Source organism: Triturus cristatus, chromosome 11 (genome assembly GCF_964204655.1).
Source record: "Triturus cristatus chromosome 11, aTriCri1.1, whole genome shotgun sequence".
Taxonomy (NCBI): domain Eukaryota; kingdom Metazoa; phylum Chordata; class Amphibia; order Caudata; family Salamandridae; genus Triturus; species Triturus cristatus.
Window position 1 is genome coordinate 393,996,590 of NC_140594.1, and position 6,195 is coordinate 394,002,784.

Below are 6,195 nucleotides of genomic sequence, written 5' to 3' on the forward strand. Positions count from 1 at the left end.
GTTATGAAATATAAACTGAAACAGTTAACACCGCCCCCCCCCCCCCTATCCCGGGTCATGGGAATCCTGCAATGTCAATCTTCATTTCTAAATGTAATCTCTACCTATATAATCTGCTCAGTTACATCATTCTCAGGTGTCAGGGCGACCTTCCGCACCCCCTATGTCTCTGATCCAGCCACACCTGTCAGTAGTTCATTCGTTGCTTCGGAGGATAAGTCTTCCGTCTGTATTAAGTCAGTGATCATGGTGTACCATGTCCATGCCCTTGCATCCCCCTCCAGCCTATCATCCCTCCTGACTCTCTTCATTCTTCTTAACACCACCGAGGCCCATTCACGCATATCTTTGGTCCAAGTCTCAACCGCGGGGGTGGGACTCATCCATCAAATAGCTATCTGACGTTTAGCCAACACTAGTCCCAGTTGAAGGAACTTCCTAGTAAGTTTCTTAGTTTTGGGAGCATGAGAAGCCCAAGCAGCACCCCTCTGACATCCTGTGCCACCGTCCAACCCGTGACCCTCTGTAAACAGTGCACCACCTGCCCCCAAAAGGGTATCAACTCAGGACAGCTCCAGATCATCTGGAGAAAATGAGTGTCCACTTACCTGCATCTGGGGCAACAAGAGGACTGGTCTGGAAACATTTTGTTAAGCACTCTCGGGGTCAAATATGTCTGGTGCACTATGTTATATTGCGTGAGTTTAAATCTAACCTTGGAGCTGATCCGCTTAACCCCCTTGTGTACTCTCCTTAACTCCGCCTCCGTCAACGGTTCCCCTAGTAAATTGTCACATTTAGCCTAAACAGAGAGAGGGCCTGTAGGAAGGTCCTCCCTGAGTGCCCTATAGATGTGGGAAACAAGCCTACGTCCTCCAGCGAGAGTGGTCATTGCATGAAGAGTTGCCATACATTACCCGTGGTTCTTGGGGAAATGTCGGCCACAGCTTACGAGCTACCACAGAAATCTTGCCTCTGTATTTTATTAAACATTTTTATTACTTTGATGTACAGTGGCTGTTGTTGACATAGAAGCACTGTAGTTCCAGGAAAGAACTTTCATGATATTGTGAGTCAAGGTCAAAAATAAGAATTCATGCTAGACCAGGGTGCTATTTGTCGTTTATTGTGCATGAAAGATACTAAAACCAATATTTAAATGTATTTGCGAAGATGTACATAAGATAGAATTTCTTCATGTGCTGTCAAACAGGCATGTGCAAATCCAACTGTTTTGCTTATACAGTTTACAAGAATTACTAGACTTGGCGCAGGCACCATATTCGCACAGCAGAATTAATGTAGCGGGCACTGTTAGAATGCTTAGTTTCAGGCACCAATGTAAACTGATTAAAGCAAGAGGAGTGCGGGGGTTAAGGAGAGGGAAAAACATGCAGCCAACAAGCAGGCACACATAAAAAAAAGTTCCACAAAAAAGTGGATGAATACAATACTTCGGCTACAGGAACTGATAAGAATCCCTTTTAAGATATATTGGGGCAGATCTACAAGGAAGTGCCGCAGCGTGGCAACGCAAGCTCTTTGGCTGCGCCACGCTGTGGCACTTCCGAAGCACAGGAATGCGACATATTTACAATAATATGTCGCATTCCTGTGCTCTCCCCTGCGCAGGCACACAAACTGCAGCCATGCGCCGGCATCCTTGCACCATGGTGCAAGGATGTCTGTGTCATGGGAAGATTGTTTTTTGTGCAGGAAGGGGCACCTTCCTGCACAAAAAAAAATCACTACAGGCATTTTCCTCTTTCAATGCGTGCTGTAGAATGCAGCACACTTTAAAAGAGGAAAAAACAAGGAGAAATGTAAAAATGTCTCCTCGTTGCGCCTCGGAGGCGTAGCATTGACACGCATTCCCAGATTTACGAGGAATCGTAAATCTGGAAATGTGTCTCGTTCCATGGGTGTTGCGTGGGAACACCCACAGCAACACCCATGGAACGCCCCAACCACGCAAAGTGCTGTGTGTGAAGGGGCCATATTTAAAAGGAGGGGAAAAGTCACGGAGGGTGGCTCTTCCTCTCCTTGTAAACATGGAGAAGTGAAATGCGCCTCCAGTACATCACAAAAAGTGACGTACTGGTGGCGCAGGGGCCTTGTAAATCTGCCCCATTAAATGTAATAGATTTCACAAGCACAGCGGTGAAACCTAACAACTGATGATTTTATGTTTTAAAAAGAACATTGTCACTTAATAATCAAAGGTTATAGGAGTCTGCTGTATTCAAAACTGGATCAGGCACAAAAAAACAAAACTCTCCAATACAAGTAAAAAAACAATTGAAAGATCTCGCTACATAAGCTATGTGGGCAAACAATGTCCATTATTATTTAAATAAAGCACAATTTGTGTGATTTTAAATAGTCTTCTCAGCTTGAATTCCCATTGGAAAAGGAAATTTTAGGACTTCATCCTAGACTTTTTGCAGGAAGAACCTTTTTCATTCCAATCCTTGCCATTCCTAGAGTGTCCTGTTTCTTATAATGATTGACATTCCAGTGACAGCTACCTGCAAGCTTTCCACATTGCTTAATAGCTATGCTTTCATAACATATCACAGTCGTTGCTGATGAGCCAATAAATCAAAATGTGTATTTTTTTTTTTTTAAATCTATTGTGCAAAAATGTTTATGTTGGGTTGGATTGGCCACTATGCCAAAGATGGAAGTGCAAATGTTATTTTTTTATAAGAATATTATTCCTGCATTTTTTAAAGTTAGTCATAATAAGGGTGTCTTTACTCTAGCAATGTAATTTGGAATGGAAACAAAGCAGCTGTTCTTTTTTATTGTGAGAACTTAGGGGCTCATTACGATGGCGGAGGGCCCGCCACCGCCAGCCAGTCAGTGGTGAGCCCTCCGCCATCGTACTGCTGTTTTCCCCCCGCCATATTATGATGGCGGGGGAGAATCATTGGTTAAGCATGGCAGTCGTAAAGACCGCCCACCACGGTTCTGACAGGTGGCCCTTTTCCGACCGCCTGTCGGAACAAAAACATTGGCTAACATTGCAGCGGTGCCTCGTAGGGAGTATGATATCCCTTACCTTCGTTTGTTTTGCAAAACGAATGGCAAAAACAGATTTGGGGGCCTGAAGCGGGCTCCTCTCAATCCCAGGTGCAGGGATGCTTACATATCCCCGCCTCATGTGGCAGGCACTGCAGGGGGCCTGCCACGTACTGCGGGAATGTGTCTGCACCCTCTATTTTGTATTGCGGTGGGGGCCGCTGATCACATCCCCGCCATAATGCAAAATATAGGTGATGCGACTGCCGTGGTGGCGGTCGCATTGTGATTAGGATTGTGGGGAGGCCGCCTCATAGGAGGCCGGTCCCAAATCCGTATCGATGGTGGACAGACTAAAGTCTGTCCGCCATTGTAATGAGGCTCTAAGTTATGTGGTTTAACACGTAAAAAATAGAAATAACATTATCTTCTCTGGAGTTGACACTGTTTAAGAGGCATTCATTATTTAAGGAAGTGAAGATGATGCTGGCCCTAAGAATGTTGCACTGGGTCTTTCTTCTTGATCTTTTTTCATGAGGATAGAACCTATGGTATGGTGTCTTCAGCAATAATGAAGATATAGTTTGTGAGAATCCAATGCTGGAAGCTGTAAAGATATATGAAGTTTACACTGAAGCATGAGATGTACATATTTTCTATTAACATTTCAATTTCTTTTGTTCTCATAATACAAGCACAGATATATTTTTATGGTTTTATCATCAATATAAAAGACCCAAAACATAAAGCCATGTTCACTGAATACAAGGATTGAAGTGGGACAGCGAGACAACACTTAGGACATTTGGAAATGTTTTATAATCAAAATATAAAAAGCTTCAAAATATTCATTTGCCTGGAAAAATACAATTTTATTCAGGAATATATGAACTGACTCTGTGCAAATGAAAAACTTGTAGACAGTCTAACTATTGTTAATGCACATTATAACGTTTTAGATGTTACAAAATCCATTAAAGTTTTTATTTTAGCATGCTCAATTAGGACGGTCATGAGGTTTTATTCTGTTTGAAGCAATGAATTGTAGATAGTCCAGTATATTGCATTAAACTTTAGTTGTTTCGAAACAAAAAAATCATTTCATACATAATTGCGATAAACGAAATACCCAAATTGCAGGACTCACAATAGCGACAAAATCACAATTTACATGTACAAGTCTTATTTTAAAACACTATACACTGCAAGAATTCATAATTAAAAAAAAATTCTCCACCCGTGTTAATGATTAATAAATTCTGAAACACACTCACAAATCTTTCCATGAGCGAAGTGACTTACTCAATCAGACCCTCCCCCCCCCAAGATATTGTGGCATAGATTTGAACATTTTGCAGACCAAAAATGGAAATTTTGTGGCATTACTGCAGCACTTTATTTTACTCGTAATCATTCCTTTTCAGACTTAATTCAATGGAAACTGTTTTAGCAGAGTTTTCAACTTTGAAATTGCCATGTTTAAAGTGTCTGAGAGTGTTTGTTTGCTGTATTCTCCTTTGTGGTAACATTCTGGAGCATAGGTTAGGCTAAGCAGTTAGGCGATATCAACAGGTGCCATTTAAAGCTTTTTAAATCGCAAGTCTGCATCAGTGCTTAATTTGTAAAACAATAAGTGCCAGGGCCCTCGTCAGGAAGCCACCACAGCTTGCACCATCTTGTGCCAGTGATGGTACCTACGCAACTAGTAACCATCACCCTGCTACAAGTGTGATATTTCAGACTGTTTGAGGCCCCCAAAGCAATAAGAATGCCTTGGGCAGCAGGTGTTGGTTGTTTTTAAGTATATTGAATTAATAAACAACTGTTGTTCTGCACATCTTTTAATTACACAGACAGCACCACCATGTTGACAATTAAGTGCCGGTGCCGAGCACTGGAAACCACTGGTCTGCATGCAACACAAAGCACTGTATAAAGGCATGCGAGTCACATGATCCACCTGCTGACAGCTTCAACAGAAAGTAGAAAATCAGTGATGCTGCTGATAAGGAAGACCATGTTTGAAACACCCTCTTTAGAAACGAAGCTTACTTGTAAGGGGCATGAATAAACAAATCAATAGCTTTAACTAGATTTCGCCCCTCAAGCTGTGCAGTTACGTGGGGCTAGATGGGAACGCTGCTAAGGGAAAGAAAGAAGCGAGAGAGGTCTGAGAGGGGCTCCAGGGTGGAGTGGATACATATGTATGGGATGCAGGGAGGGAAGCAAAATAGTTACAGAGAATTCAGGAATGAGTGAAGACTGGCGTGGGAAAGGTGAAAGCAAGATCACCCAGCACTGTACCAAACCGGTCACTATTTTACTTTAGAGCTGTGACATGATCCCTGGGTCTGTCTTGACACCGTGTGCCATCCTCTCCTGAGCTGTAGAGCCCTAGCTAAGGTCTTTCTCCAATGTTGACCACCTACATTTTTAGCAATCTTTTGCTCCAATGCACACACGAGTGGCCCTCTCCACATGCATGTTTATCATCAGTGCAGTAGGTGCAGAAGAACCCAGTGCACCTGCAGCAACCCCTTTTGCTCACAAGTGTCTTTCTGTCTAATGCAAGGTGGCCCACTCAGAATGAGATAGTGTAGCAGTTGGATGAGCATATGGTGAGACATAATCCCAAGAACCCTCTCACTCTGGGTGTGATCTTAGGCACCATAACATATACTGAATTATTTCAAATTTCAAGACTTACAGGATTTTAGCAACAACTGAAAAGATCTGCCTACGTTTTCACAACATACAATGTGCAATCTGTTCACAACAAAGGCAAACCTTTTTTTGCAGGACTTTTACAAACGTGCCGATTTCGTTTTTTTGTTTGCATATTGTGAAATCGTGAAATCGTGGGAGGTCTATTTCATGGAAATGATTGCGTTTTTTTGTTACCTTACAGGCAGTCCAGATATAAGATGCCGAATTGGCAAATGAGTTGTTCAACAGCATAAAGCTAAGGCTTCTTCACACTTTGGAAACCTATTTTCTTGCAAATCTATTTTCTTCAAATAATGGTATCAACCACTTTTTCCTGATGGTTTACATGACAGGCAAAACTAAACTAAAAACCTTAGTGTAATGTGATAGATACTGTCATAATCTCAGCTTCTTGTGGTATTTGTCAAGTTCATTATTGGCTGTCATATTTATTAGTAAACTCCC